The sequence below is a fragment of the Benincasa hispida genome, chromosome 2, assembly GCF_027475165.1.
Source record: "Benincasa hispida cultivar pf3 chromosome 2, pf3_genome.v1.1, whole genome shotgun sequence".
NCBI classification, from domain to species: domain Eukaryota; kingdom Viridiplantae; phylum Streptophyta; class Magnoliopsida; order Cucurbitales; family Cucurbitaceae; genus Benincasa; species Benincasa hispida.
In genome coordinates this window covers 51,341,952-51,358,315 of record NC_143479.1, presented here as the reverse complement: position 1 = coordinate 51,358,315, position 16,364 = coordinate 51,341,952, and positions in this window count along the sequence as shown.

The following is a 16,364-nucleotide window of genomic DNA, read 5'->3' as shown; positions in this document are numbered from 1 at the left end:
TTGTAAAGGGTTATACCCAGGTAGAGGGAGTCGACTATGAGGAGATTTTCTCGCCTGTTGTCATGTTAAAGTCGATCTGCATCTTCCTGTCCATTACAGCTTATTATAATTATGAGATCTGGCAAATGGACGCCAAGATGGCCTTTCTGAATGGCAATCTTAAGGAGACCATTTATATGGTGCAACCCTAGGGATTCATAGTCTAAGGTCAAGAGCAAAAGGTTTGCAAGCTGAATCGGTCCATTTATGGGCTGAAATAGGCGTCTCGATCTTGGAACATATGGTTTGATACTGCGATCAAGTCGTATTGCTTTGACCAAAACGTTGATGAACCTTGTGTGTATACGAAAATCATCAAAGTTTCAGTAGTCTTCTTAGTGTTGTATGTAGACGATATACTACTCATTGGGAATGATGTAAGTCTATGAACTGCAGTTAAGAACTGGCTAGCGACCCAATTCCAAATGAAAGATTTGGAGATGCTTAGTTTGTTCTAGGTATACAGATCTTTCGGGATCATAAGAACAAAGTGCTAGCATTGTCTTAAGCATCGTACATTGACAAGATGTTGCTCAAGTACTCGATGCAGGACTCCAAAGGGGGTCTACTACCGTCAGGCATGGAGTCACTTTGTCTAGGAACATGTGTCCTAAGACGCCTTTGAAGGAAATCAGAAGCGATGATTTCCATGAGTAGCGGAACAAGACTATTCCAAATTAAAATCATAAATGAACATATACATTTACAGTCGACTTCAAACATAAACGGTTATGCGATTCATACAGAAATTATAGCATGTAAAATACAAAGGAACAGAAAGTAAAACTCTACAACTGGGCTAGTGGGAGATGGAAGAGACCTATCGTATAGGTCGATGCCCAATCCTTTAGATAAAGCTATGCGATCATTTAGTCTATCGTTTAGCTCGGTCTGTCGCCTACAGACTCTACACGATCGTTTACCTTGGGCCAACGATCGTCTAGCAAAGCTATGCGATCGTTTAATAAATACTGCACGATCGTTTAGCTCGCCCAGCCATCTTTTAGTAAATCTGTATTTACTTGACGACTTCGTGAGTTTCTATATGCCGAGAGAAAACTCAAAAATCCTTTTCAAACTTTTGTAAAAACTCCTTTTCAAAATAGGAAACCACTTTTCTTTTAAACTCACGGTTACTATGATCCAATAACCCCCCATTACTTTGGTTATTTAAAAGAAAAAGCATTAATTATCCAATAATTAATATTATTATAAAGATAAATGATAACCAACTTATCATAGTATATTTATAACCTATAGTTTTAATATTTCATCTCATGAAACATATAAACCATAGTTCTTTTTCTATTCCATGGTACTTAATGTAATCTCATTTACATCAATCCTCCACCAGATGTATCTTATACATCACACTGATTATATCATATATAATCAAAATACCTATTGTCAATTTGAACATTTCAAATCAACACCAAGAATTGATCCTCAACATAATCCAAGCTACCAAGGGGACCTCAAGGACCTGTAGCTCCGAAGCTTCAACGGTACGTGAATAACTGACTAAATTCTTTAGTCATGGGATCCACCATCCGTTAACTGCCAGGCACTCCACTAAAGACCGAAAGTTGAACTCTCCTTACTACAGATATATTATGTGTCCATCTTAACCAATCAGCAGTGCGACAACCCTTCACAGATCGCTCATAAGTGCAGTTGGGCCAATAACCGTTATGCCCCTATAGTTACATCTGTCTCCTTAAGTACCACTAATCCCTCTAATGAACATAAGTCATAGTCCTACTATGACTGAGTCTTCTCTTCCAATGAGAAGTTGTGGCCACTATGTTCAATCCCCGGAATCAGACCTTAAGGAAGCAATCTCTCTACTTATCCCTGCTTCGGGAAATGAGTGAATTCCCTCTTGTGGATTGAGTTCCTAGCTCCCAGATCAAACAAGTCCTCAAAAAGGTAGGCATGTTGAGTTAGCAATCTGGCCACTCTCACCCATACTAATCAAAGGACCGCCCTCAAAGGTAGAAGTTTCCAAAACACTCAAGATTGAGGTCGTGTCACCTATGGTCGTATAGGTGAGATGTAAGTCTCTAGTATCAACGATGTTATATACAGAGTCTAATCATCTCGTGGTCCAGTTCTTATACAAACTTTTTGTATAGGACACCCCCGCTCCACGTCTCTACATGAATGATCAGGATCTACCATCTGTAGTAGTTTACAACACTTGTAAACCTCTACAAAGCGAGCCGTATCCGTAGTGTCACCAGGATTAGGTATCCCACCTTAATCCTTATATTACAGACTGATTTAGGTTATCACTTAAGGCATGATCCACTTGTATATCATATATACATGCTTAAGTTCACATAAGATAACAAAGAAGCTTTGTTTATTGGATATGAGTAAATGCCAAAATTAAATAACACTTACTTGATTCCTTGAACAACGCGTATCTTTACAAAACAACGAGACTCTGGGAGAATTAGGACACCAATCCCAACAATCTCCCATTTTTCCTAATGACTCGGGAGACTAATGTACAATACAAAATAAAATGTACAATATATAATAAACTAGGGCATACCCCAGTATCATCTCCCACTTGCCCTAAACAAAATGCCACATGTCCCCCAGACCCAGACTCTCCAGGTGACCCTCAAACACGTTAGTCGTGAGAGCCTTTGTAAAGGGATCAGCAACGTTGTATTTTGTGTATCCTGTAAGGATCAGATCCTTATCTCCATACACGAGCATGTAGACCCTCGTTCTCCGAAGATACTTGAGGATCGTCTTGATCCATTCATTTTTGTCAACATCCTCCATTGCTTTCTTAAAAGACAACGGATCCTCGACCCAGTCATTCGTAATGATTTTTTGGGCTTCAATCAAACCCATGTAGCAATCCGATGGGTTCATAACCCTCCCACTACGTTAAGGGAGTCTCAACTCTTGAGCTGGTTGACTAGACGTCCCGACCTTAACAACTCTTGTTGATCTATCGGCCTGTTCAACAACTCTTCTTGAACCCTCATCAGTCTCAGTCTCACTTGAGATCTCACGTAAAACGAGCTTTCTTCTTGGCTTATGATCCCTCATATGATCTTCTTCTAAAAAGATAGCATTAGTGGAAACAAACACTTTGTTCACACTTGGATCATAGAAGTATCCTCCTTTGGTTTCCTTGGGGTAGCTTACAAAGAGGCAAACCTTCGAACGCGGTTCCAACTTCTTTGGATTAGTCGCTAGCACATGTGCCGGACAGCCCCAAATCCTGAAGTGGCGTAAACTACCTTTATGGCCTCTCCATAACTCAAAAGGTGTTTCAGAAACTCTTTTTGAGGGAACATTGTTCAGGATATAACATGCAGTCTGCACTGAATAACCCCAAAAAGAGTCTGGAAGATGAGCACAACTCATCATAGACCGAACCATGTCCAACAAGGTCCTGTTTCTCCTTTCAGATACACCATTCTGCTAAGGTGTACCTAGGGCCGAGGGTTGGGACGTAATCCCATGTTCTATCGTATAGTTCTGGAATTGGAGGTCCATATACTCTCTACCACGATCAGATCGTAGTGTTTTTATCTTCTTACATAACAAGTTTTCAACTTCAGCCTTATACTTCTTGAACTTGTCAAGGGCTTAAGACTTACGTTGCATTAGGAAAAGATACCCAATCCTTGAATAATCATCTATGAAAGAGATGAAATATTCATACCCACCTCGAGCTCTAACATTCATCGGACCACAGAGGTCTGAATGTACAAGCTTCAAGGCTTCCCTGGCTCTGTAACCTTTTCCAGTAAAAGGTCGTTTGGTTATCTTGCCTTCGAGGCATGATTCACATATCAGCAAGGAGTTTTCTTCTAAACTCTTTAGAAGTTCACTTTTTACCAACTACTCAATCCTATTGAGGTTGATGTGACCTAACCTAAGATACCAAAGATGGGCATTTTCCTTTGGAGAAACCTTTGGTCTTTTGGTTGTTGTTGTCGTACTGAACATTTCAGTGTTAAACAAGGCTTTTATGACTAACGACCTTAGTACATATAAGTTATTTTCCATTGAACCATAACCAATCTCCATTCCATTCTTGAAAATAAACACTTTATTCTCATAAAAGAGATGGTATAGCCTTGTTCAATGAGACAAGAAACCGAGATTAAGTTCCTCTTAATATGAGGAAATACAAAAACATTATCTAGTAACAGATAACGTTTCTTGTCAACAAATAACTTCAACCTGCCTACAGCAACAACTGAAACAACCTCACCAGTACCGACTCGAAGAGTCATCTCTCCCTGTGGCAACGTTTGCCAGGAACTGAATCCTAGATAAGAGGAATTGACATGATTGGTAGCACCTGAATCAAGGATCCAGGCAGAATCATCATTCTCTACCAGACATGTCTCCAAGACCAATAAATCATATTTACTGTCTTGTCAAAAGAAGAGATATCTTCAATCCTAATATATAACTAATACCAATATATTAAAGATTACTAAAAGCTGATCCTTTGGAGAGAGTGGGATGGAGGTCGTTTGCCACGAAATTCGTTTGATATGATTCTTTCCATGGTAAGTAATCGGTCATTTTGAAAAGCTTTAAACGGAAATACTAACGAGTTGCTAAAAAGAAAAACACATTGACCTACGTTAGGTTTTAAGCAAATACCCGTTGTAAAACAAAACAACATCCAATAAGATTTTAGCAAAACTAACATGAACCTCTTGTGACATCTAGTTTCGCAATGACGCTTCAAAGGTTTAGGACAAAAGCCGTCTAAGGGAGGTCAATTATCCCTCCTCTGAATTGAGAAGATCTCAACCAGTCATTAATACCAGAACAACTCTTGCTCCTATAACGACTAGACATCATTGATTTGGCCAAGTGATCATAACTTACTTAACAATCTCCTGTAAGTGTGACCCACCATTTTAAGCCCTAGAGGTCCGTCCTAAAAGGCCAATGCGAAGGGAAAAAATCCAATTGGGGCAAAACCCAAAGCGACCCTATTCATTTCTGGAGTTCACCTTGATATTGACCAACTGCACAAAACCCATCCAAAGGGGGCTGCTCCGAAGGCGACACGAGGGCGTACAGAATGATCTCACGGTGTGACCAATGATAGAGACCATAGGATGTGTTGACACACACCCTTCACCCACTTACTATAAATACTCTCTCCGTCTACCTTGATATTGACTCATGCAAACACCATCCGAAGGGGGATGCATCCTGGGCATCTCGAGGCCAAACATGAATCTCACGGTGTGAACATACAGGGAGAAACGTGAGTGGAATCATAGACATATCTGATACACCTCCTCCTCCCACTGAGTATTTTATAACCTAGGGTTTAGCTTACTTAGAAAAACATGGCTAAGGATTTTAACTAAGTGACTTTTAGGTTTTCCCAAGAGTAACTTTTACCTTAGATAGTTGAACAACCTTTGATCATCATCTATTAAACTCTTTAATGGAGTCTTTGACCAAAACGTCGCATGCTTGTTGAAAATCTATCTAATTCACCTTTCCAGGTAGGTCCCCAAGTAAGGGTGTTACGTTTCCGTCAACTTAAGAACCCCAGCCCAGCCAGAACCCGCCTTAGACAAAAGGTCCCTTATAGATAGGTTTACAATAAATTTAATCTTTTATTCCAACCAATTTAATCCTATTAAACTGATTTTAAAAGATTAATCTAGGTTATTAAACTCTTTAGAACCACTTGAACTTAGGTCTATCTCAATCAAATTTTAAAACCCTTTTAAAAAAACTTAAGTTCACCCTAAGTTCGCACGCAACTCTGAATTATTGATTTTAGGTCTAATCTCCTTTATAACACTTATAAACAGAAACAACCACAATGTTAAGCTAACACATGCAAGGCATTCATAACGCTTATAAACAACATAAGTGTCATGCTCAATGCATTGTCCATTCATTGCTACTTCTTTTATATAACACTTATACAAAACAGCAATGAAACAAGCAAAACATGCTTCCATTCACCCTTAGACCATAACACTTATAATAAAAGGATGATGCATGATAATGCTCACTGCATGCAAAATATAACTCTTATATTTCAAGATGCATGCACATGCTTTCAAGTAATTTCTTCATGCAATATTATAACAATTATAATACATGATGCATGAGTAATTGCACAACTTAAGGTGGGTTTTTAACTATATGGCAAACACTTTCACATATGAGTACCAAACATCACATGTATAAGCAATCAAAGTTGATGAACCGGGTAAAAATTACCTTAAAACACAAAAAGGAAAGCTAACTATTACAAAGACAAGGAGTCTCTGCTTCAAGCGGGCAAACCAGGTATTGAACTGCTCAGCAAAGCATCGCTTCTCCAACCATCGTGTAACAAGCACCCCACGATCGTCTACACGATAAAACAAACCCTTTGCTCTATCGCTTACCAGCGCTCTAGAGTTAAACGATCGTTTAGCATTCACTATACGATCGTCTAAAAAAATCCAAACGATCGTTTAGCTATTACTACACGATCGTGTACCTTTACTAAGCGATGAAGCCTAAAGTACACGATCGCTTAGCGCGCTCTGCACAACACCCGCCTTCTGCGATCGTCTAAGCTATTACGACGCTGCGAAGCACCATCGCCTAAGCGATCGCTTAGTAGCGTCTTTGTATCGCATGCGCACGATCGCATAGGTAGTAACTAAACGATGAAGCTTTCTAACTACGCAATCGTCTAGCGCTCGCCTTCTATTAAACGATGAGCATCGCATGCTCCCACTACGATCGCCTACCTCTAGCACCTACGCGATCGTGCAACCAATACTACGCAATATGGTAAATGATTTACCCCATCGCTTAGCATTAGCTAAATGATCGTTTAGAAAATACTACACAATCGTCTAGAAAAAAATATCTAAACGATTGCTTAGTTAAATCCCAACGATCATTTACTTGAGGCTACATGATGCGTTATTTTATGAGGTGAAATTATGGAATGAAATGCGGTGATGGAAAAGCATTGAGCAACAAATTTTCTCAGCATAATCCAAGTATAAATTCCACTGAGTTTCCTGGTAAGTCCAGGGTCGAACTCAGGGACTAGGGAAAACGGTATGCGGTGATAATTTTCGAGAAGACTTTGCGGTAACCAATAATTCAAATAGTTGTTTTGGGTTGTTGTTTGTGGTATAAAATAAATGTATACGGCGGAGTTATGAAAAGAGTTGATAATACGAAATATGTGATGAATATGCAGGGAACGGGTTGAGAAGGAGTTCAGTTAACACTTCCTAGGATGCGTTCGTGTTATGCGATCATGCAACACAGATATAATAGCAAATCATCTCTCACCGCAAATGCTACGGCTTCTAGTATTAGAACGCATGCGATATATGCGATGAGTCTATAGGACCTACACATAAGCCTCTATTATTATTTATGCGATGACAACATGACACACACACAAATAAGGCAACCACATAATATCATAACCTATCTCTAGGGTGCATGCGATGCATGTTGGCAAACAAAGCTTATCTTTAAGTTCATATCTCTCGCTTATGCAAATCTAATCTCGCTTTCTCGAGTCTAGATTCTAACCTAGCTCTCTCAAGTCTTAGGTTCTTTCTTTAGACTCTCTCTCGAGTAGCTCTAAAGGGATGTTGTGCACAGCATAAAACAAGATAATCGCATGCAGTGAAGATCCTAGGTCATGTTAGCTTAGTTCTTCTCAACCCATTTGATAAATTTAGCTACTCATGCGTGCTTTTAAGAGAGTGAACAGATGTAGATAAACAAGTTCCATTGTATAGATATAGAGTTGAAATACAAAATAACAATACAAGATGAGAATAAAGAGCCTGGTAGCAATCTCTTGCTTCCCAAGGCTTTTTACACTGTCTTTTTTACTCTGTTCAAAAGATACTCTCGCTCTCGCGAGAGTCGGCCCTCTCTCTACTTTCCACGCCTCTGGGTTCTCTCTCGAGTTGCCCATAGTGATCTTTCGGCTTCTCTTCCCTTCTCTCGCTTCGCCTTCTAAGTAAAAAGGAAAACTATGAATAAGGATATTCTATCTAAGGGAAAATTCTCTAACTATTTGAACTCTGTTACTGAAGGTTGCCTTCGGTATTTATAGAGCTTCGGGGTGAAAGCCGTCTTCTCTCTTATGATTGTACTGATGGGATGGCTTTAATTCTCTGTCTGATGCGCCGAATATTTGTCACCGAAAAGCTGAGTGTACTTACTACAGTAGATCGTTAGCGGCTTGTCAACTTAATTCGGACTTGACCGTCATCAGCTTTCTATCACATCGTGATTAATTATGCTTTTCACCCAGATGTGCCCGCTAAGTTTCGTCGGCTCTATGCGACAATCCTTCTTGAGCAGATACTTGCGAGCGCAAATCACTGCAAGGCCTTGCAGTAACGCTGCGTACGAACGTTGATTTCTTGTGATCGCATTTTACGTTTTGCGTCAACGCATATTCTGTACAAAAATACAAAAAACTGTTTTTATGCGATGAACACATGCGAGCACAATTTTACAAACTTAATGCTTTTTGGACACAATCTTATATATTTTATCAACGCAAACCTGCATTGTTTAGTAACTTAGCACTGTAATAACATACATTTCTGTCTGTTATCATTACACGATCCGACCAACACTTGATCTTCTTCTTCGTTGAGAACTGCATCGCCGTGTGCCGAAGCTTCATCACGAATGACTCGACGAACTCGAACTTTTCGAATTACAAACTCGATTGCATAGTTAATTTCACCCAAAAACACGGGTGCCCTTACAATTAACACTTTGTAATACCGAAAGCTTTAACAAAAAGGCAATCAAATCCGAAACATTCATCATATTTCATTAACAAATGCAGACAACGGTTAACTACAAATGCAGAAACCCACAGCGACTGTAAAAAGCAATCGATTCAAATCTGTAATTTGGAATATCAAAGAACCTACGCATTATTCCAAATTACAATCATAAATGAACATATACATTTATAGTCAATTTTAAACATAAACAGTTATGCGATTCATACAGAAATTACAACATGTAAAATACAAAGGAACAGAGAGTAAAACTTTACGTACATAGGCAGAAGCGTCTCCACGCTCCGTTGCACGATCGCTCGAACAACAGCGACCACGAACACTTGATCTACACGGCTGCAACACCGCACGAACTCTTCGCGCTCGTCCTCAATGATTTCCTCGGTCACGAACTCCTCCGCAACACGAACAGCCTCCAGAAAACCTCGACGGTGTCGAATTGAGTCTGACACCACCAACAAGGCAACCTTGGTATTCTCAATGTGAGAATCCAAAGGATGGCCTCTGTTCGGACTTGGTATGAGGCAGACGAACGGAGGAAACACCGATCGCATACACGACTGGGCAAGTGGGAGATGGCGGAGACCTATCGTATAGGTCGATGCCCAATCGTTTAGGTAAAGCTATGCTTCGTTTAGTATATCATTTAGCTCGGTCTGTTGCCTACAGACTCTACACAATCGTTTACCTTGGGCCAGCGATCATCTAGCAAAGCTATGTGATCATTTAGTTAACATCGCACGATCGTTTAGCTCGCACCTACACGATCTTTTAGCTCGCACCTACACGATCTTTTAGCTCGCCCAGCCGTCGTTTAGTAAATCTGTATTTACTTGACAACTTCGTGAGTTTCTATATGCCGAGAGAAAACTCAAAAATCCTTTTCAAACTTTTGTAAAAACTCCTTTTCAAAATAGGAAACCACTTTCCTTTTAAACTCACGGTTACCACGATCCAATAACCACCCACTACTTTGGTTATTTAAAAGAAAAAGTATTAATTATCCAATAATTAATATTATTATAAATATAAATGATAACCAACTTATCATACTATATTTATAACCTATAGTTTTAATATTTCATCTCATGAAACATATAAACCACAATTCTTTTTCTATTCCTTGGTACTTAATGTAAATCTCATTTACATCAATCCTCCACTAGATGTATCTTATACATCATACCGATTATATCATATATAATCAAAATACCTATTGTCAAATTGAACATTTCAAATCAACACCAAGAACTAATCCTCAACAGAATCCAAGCTACCAAGGGGACCTCATGGACCTGTAGCTTTGAAGCTTCAACGGTACGTGAATAACTGACTAAACCCTTTAGTCACAAGATCCACCATCCATTAACTGCCAGGCACTCCACTAAAGACCGACAGTTGAACTCTTCTTACTACAGATATATTATATGTTCATCTTAACCAATCAACAGTGCGACAACCCTTCATAGATCGCTCATAAGTACAACTGAGCCAACAACCGTTATGCCCCTATAGTTACATCTGTCTCCTTAAGTACCATTGATCCCTCCAATGAACATAAGTCATAGTCCTACTATGACTGAGTCTTCTCTTCCAAAGAGAAGTTGTGGCCTCTACTTATCCCTGCTTTGGGAAATGAGTGAATTCCATCTTGTGGATTGAGTTCCCAGCTCCCAGATCAGACAAGTCCCCAAAAAGGTAGGCATGTTGAGTTGGCAATCTGGCCACTTTCACCCATACTAATCAAAGGACCGCTCTCAAAGGTAGGAGTTCCCAAAATACTCAAGATTGAGGTCGTGTCACCTATGGTCGTATAGGTGAGATGTAAGTCTCTAGTATCAACGGCGTTATATATAGAGTCTAGTCATCTCGTGGTTCAGGTCTTATAAAAACTCTTTGTATAGGACACCCCCATTCCACGTCTCTACATGAATGGTCAGGATCTACCATCTGTAGTAGTTTACAATACTTGCAAACCTCTACAAAGCGAGCCGTATCCGTAGCGTCACAAGGATCAGGTATCCCACTTTAATCCTTATACTACAGACTGATTTAGGTTATCACTTAAGGCATGATCCACTTGTATATCATATATACATGCTTAAGTTCACATAAGATAACCAAGGAGCTTTGTTTATTCAATATGAGTAAATGCCAGAATTAAATAACACTTATTTGATTCATTGAACAATGTGTATCTTTACAAAACAACGAGACTCCAGGAGAATTAGGACACCAATCCCAACAGCCTCAAGAGGTTGAGAAGATGAGATGGGTCCCATATGCATCTGCCGTTGGCAATTTGATGTACGCAATGCTCTGTACTCGTCCAGACATCTACTTCGCTGTGGACATAGTCAGTAGGTATCAGTCTAACCCAGGTCGGGGTCAATAAACCGCAGTGAAGAACATCCTCAAGTATCTTCGGAGAACGAGGGACTACATGCTCGTGTCTGGATCTAGGGATTTGTTCCTTACTGGATATACGGATTCTATCTTTCAGACTGATAAGAACTCTCGCAAGTCCACGTCAGGGTCAGTCTTTACTCTTAACGAAGGAGCTGTAGTGTCACGAAGCACTAAGCAGGGGTGCATCGTCGACTTTACTATGGAGGTGGAGTACGCAGCGGCTTGCGAAGCTGCTAAGGAAGTCGTCTGGCTCAGGACAATCTTGACAGAATTAGAAGTTGTTCCAGATATGTTCGGCCCATTACCCTATATTGTGATAATAGTGGGGCAGTGGCGAACTCCAAGAAGCTGAGGAGTCACAAGCGCGGCAAACACATAAAGCAGAAGTATCATCTGATCAGCGAGATAGTGCATCGAGGGGACGTGATCGTCACAAAGATCGCTTTGGAGCACAATGTCGTTGACCCGTTTATGAAGGCTCTCATGGCTACAGTGTTTGAGGGTCACCTTCAGAGCATGGATCTACAGGATCGCCCGCGGCTGAACTAGGGCAAGTGGGAGATTTTCTTGTATTGGGCTTTTATGCCCTAGTTTATTGTTTTGTACTAGTTTTATGTACACCTACTTCGCTTTAGGACAAGTAGGAGATTGTTGGGATTGATGCCCTAAAGTCTCATATCCTGTTGTTTGTAAACAGTTTGTACGAACGCTTGTGTTGTATAATATATGATATTTACTTCATATCTTGATCTTGCTCAACTGTGTGTTTTATTTGCTTTACCATAAACCAATAAACATAAAATCCCTAGTTATATGTATGTAACTTAAGCATATATGTGGTAACATACAAGTGGATCATGTCTTAAGTGATAACCAAAATGGTTTGTAATATATTGATATAAGAGGGAAACCTTATCCCGGTAACGCTACGGATGCGGTCTGCTTTGTGGAATAGTCACAAGTGTTGTGACTTGTCACAGATGGTCTGATCTTGATCATTCGTGTAGGGGATATGTGAGCGGGGGCATCCTATACAAAGAGTTTGTATAAGACCTGATCACGAAGTGTTAACGTCTCGTTATATAACACCGTTCATGATAGAGACTTCACTTCACTAGGATGACCATAGGTAACATGACCTCAATCCTGAGTGAGTAGAACTCTTGCCATTGAGGGCGATTATTTGATTTGTATGGGTGCGAGTGGTCAGGTCGCCAACTCAAATCTACTATTTTGGGGATTCGTCTGATTTGGGAGTTAGGAACTCAGCTACACAAGATGGAATTCACTCTTTCCCCTAAGCAGGGACAAGTAGATAGATAGCTCCCTTAAGGGCTAATTCTAGGTCTTGAACGATGTGGCGCCACACACCTTCTCTTGGCCCAAGAGGTGTTCACACATACTTGGACTATGTTGTATTGTTCATTAGAGGAATCGGTGGTACTTAAGAAGTGAGATGTAACTACAGGGACAAAATGGTAAATTGGCCCAGCTATACTTACGAGCATCTGTGAAGGGTCATCATACTCATGATTGGTTATATCCGATGGACACATAAATATATCTGTGGTAAGAAGAGTTCAGTTGTTGGTCTTTAGTGGAATGTCTGGTAGTTAACGTATAGTGAATTTCGTGGCTGAAGAGTTTAGTCAGCTATTCACGTACCGTTGGAGCTTCTAGCCACAGGGCCATAAGGTCCCCTAGGTAGCTTGGATAAAATGAGAATCAACTTTTGGATCAATTTGAAATGTTCAAATTGACAAGAGAGAGTTTGATTATATATGGTATAATTGAACTAGTTAATTATATATGATATAATTGACTAAACGTATGAGATACATTATTTTGGAGGAAATTAGACATAAATATGATTTATATCAAGTAGAAGAGAAATTACTATAATAGATATATGATATCAAACTATAAGGTAAGAATATAATATGATTATATTCATTTATTAATTAAATTGGTTAATTATATGATAATTGGTCGAAAATATCTCCTCAATCGTGTGTTAGTTAGAGAATCCGTATTCGGTTATTGTAACTGAAGAATAAAATAAAAATTTGTTTCATTTTTTCAAGAAGTTCTAAAAAATCGCTCACGATGTGAAAACGTTTTGATCGCTTAGCTGAGAACCTATACGATATAGTCTCATCGTCTAAACGATTGCACGCAGTCTCTAAACGATCGCTTAGCTTTTCTATACGATCGCTTAGCGTGCCGTGTTTTCTTAACGATCGTTTACCTATTACTAGACGATCGCTTAGTAAAACTTACACGATCGTGTAGCTTTCTCTAAACGATAAGCATCCACTATACGATAGCCTTTTCTCGCTATACGATAGCCTTTTCTCCCACTTGTTTATCGTCTACACGATTAGCCGTTCCTCCTACCTATACCAAATTCAACAAAGACCACTCTTTGGATTCTCACACCAAAAATACCAAGGACTCTAAGTGGTGGTATCGTCCCTTCTCCTGCTTGCTCGTGCTTGTTCGTGTTGCTGTCGTTCGTGTAAACGATCGTGCTGTCGTAGCTAATTGTTTTGTTGGGCGATAAAGAACATAGAGGTCGCTTCCGCTGCGTTGAGTTCAAAGTGAAGAGAGTCTTCAACTGGTATGTGAACTCAATCCCTTGTATTTTATTTATCAAAGCATGTCATTAATTAGTGTTGAATTGCATAGCTATTTGTTAAAATGTGTGTGTGGTATTTCGATCACAATGAAATTGGAAAGATCGGTGCACTCATGGATGCTCTTCGTTAAGAGTTCCTTCAATTCTCGCCAGGGAGGTGAAGACTTTAAGCAACAGGGAGGTAGCACTAGTGAAAGTTTTATGGCAAAATCACCAGTTCGAGGAGGCAACATGGGAATGAGAGGTTGAGGTGAGAGCCCAATACCCAGAGCTTATCCAGGAATGAACTTTCGATGATGAATGTTTCTTAAGGAGGGAAGAATGTAACATCCCGAATTTTTCAGGTAATTTACATTAAATTATCTTGAAATATTTGGACGTTATTTTGATAAGTCAGGACTAAAATTTTAATTTGGGATGTAAGGTAATTAATTTAAAATATATTTGTAAGAAATTAGAATTTTAATTCAATTTAAGAAAAAAAAATAGATGGATTTACTTGGGGGAAAGTATGTTTTTAAATTGATTAAATATTTGGAAGGATGTAATTTATCTCAACTATTGGATTATTGTTCCCTTTAATTATGGTTTGAAGCCAAAATTAAGTTCATTTTAGAAGTTAATTGGTTTAAGATTAATTTGATAAGATATTTAGAATTTTTGGATTATTTTAGATAAATATTTTAAAATAAAGAAAATGAAAAGAATTAGGATTTTAGAAATTAAAAAGAATTTGAAATTTAAGAAGGAAAGAGGAAATTGTGGTTCTAAATTTTATCCTCTTTAATTTTGGAATTTGGATCAAATTAGAGAAGATAATTAATTTAAATTGAGTTGATAAGAGAAATTTGGATTTAATTTAAATTAATTAGATTATGGATTTTCTAATTAATTAAAATATGGATTTTTTAATTAGAGAAAATGCCGTATTCAAAAAGAAAATCTAATCTTTCTACTACTTTAATTATTGATATTTCTAAAAAATAGATTTTCTAATTAGATAAAGTGTCATATTCAAAAAGGAAATCTAATCTATCTACTACTTCAAATTATAGAATCCCAAATAATTTAGGATTAGGATTATTTTTCCTCTATGAATACAATCATCCACTTCATTCTAACGGGAGGTCAAATAAAGAGAAAAATCTTTGTTACTTTAAGGTTTTTTTAGCCGTTTGTCGTTGTGCGTCTATTGGTCACTGTCGCTCATCGGATTTTTATTTGGTGAATTGTCGATGATTTTTCTTCGGATTTCTTGATTGATTCTTTAGTACACACTGAATTTTGGGTCAAACTTGATTTACCCAGAAGATCTAAAGCATTGATTCAAGTTTTTGAAAGTCGTTAGTGTACTATTCAACAAGTTTCGGAGCTTTGTGGTACATAATTGTTGAGTATTAAGACTATGGATCTTTTTGGATTAGTTATAAATGTTGGAAATTGGATTTTAAATCCTAAATTATGGTTTATGTGTAGATTTGAATCTTTAAGTGAAGTTTGGAATAAATTTGGAGTAAACAAGGTGTTTGAGACATTAATTCAAGATTCTAATGGAGGTTGATTTCTTGGATTAATTTTAGAACTCCAATTCGAGGTAAGTACTACTAGTGGAACCGCCTTTGTGTCAAGCAATGAGATTAAGGATAATTTTGATGGTTCTAAGACTGTATGAATCATGATGTATGATTAAGGAGGAAATATGAACATATAACTATCCTGTTTGATGTATGTGATAAGAATGACCATGATCTTATTTTATAAAGTATTTTACAATAATGTATGAGCATGATCTAGATCTTATTTGACATGAATGAGAAAGAATGAGCTTTTTGTGATGATTTTTCTGTGGGACTCTATTTTATGATGCATGGTATTTATGTTAGTGATAGTTACCCTCTATCTATAGACATGTATCTACCAGAAGTTTACGTTTCCTTCAAGATTCACCAAAGATTTGTGTTTTCTACGGGATTCACCAAAAGTTAGTGTCTCATTCGAGATTCATCAAAGGTTTGTGTTTCCTTCAAGATTCACCAAAGGTTAAGGATCTCCTTCGAGATTCACCAGATGTTAGTGTTCTCCTTTGGGATTTCACCAGATGTTAGTGATCTCCTTCGGGATATCGCCAGAGGTTTGTGTTTCCTATGAGATTCGCCAGAGGTTAGTGTATTTTTCGGGATTCACCATAGGTTAGTGATCTCCTTCGAGATTTCACCAGAGATTTATGGGTACATCTCATCTATGGTAGGTCGGGTTAAACTATTCACTAGATGGTCATCCATGATTAGTAGAAGTTTTTGCATGTCTCATTGGAAAGTTGCATTTATTGGACATAAATGCATAGTTTGACCTCGGTAGTGGGGTTACTTACTAAGTATTTTATACTCATTCTTTATTATGTTATTTTTTCAGGTAGGATAAGGACACACCAGACGAATGACAGAAGAAATATGTGA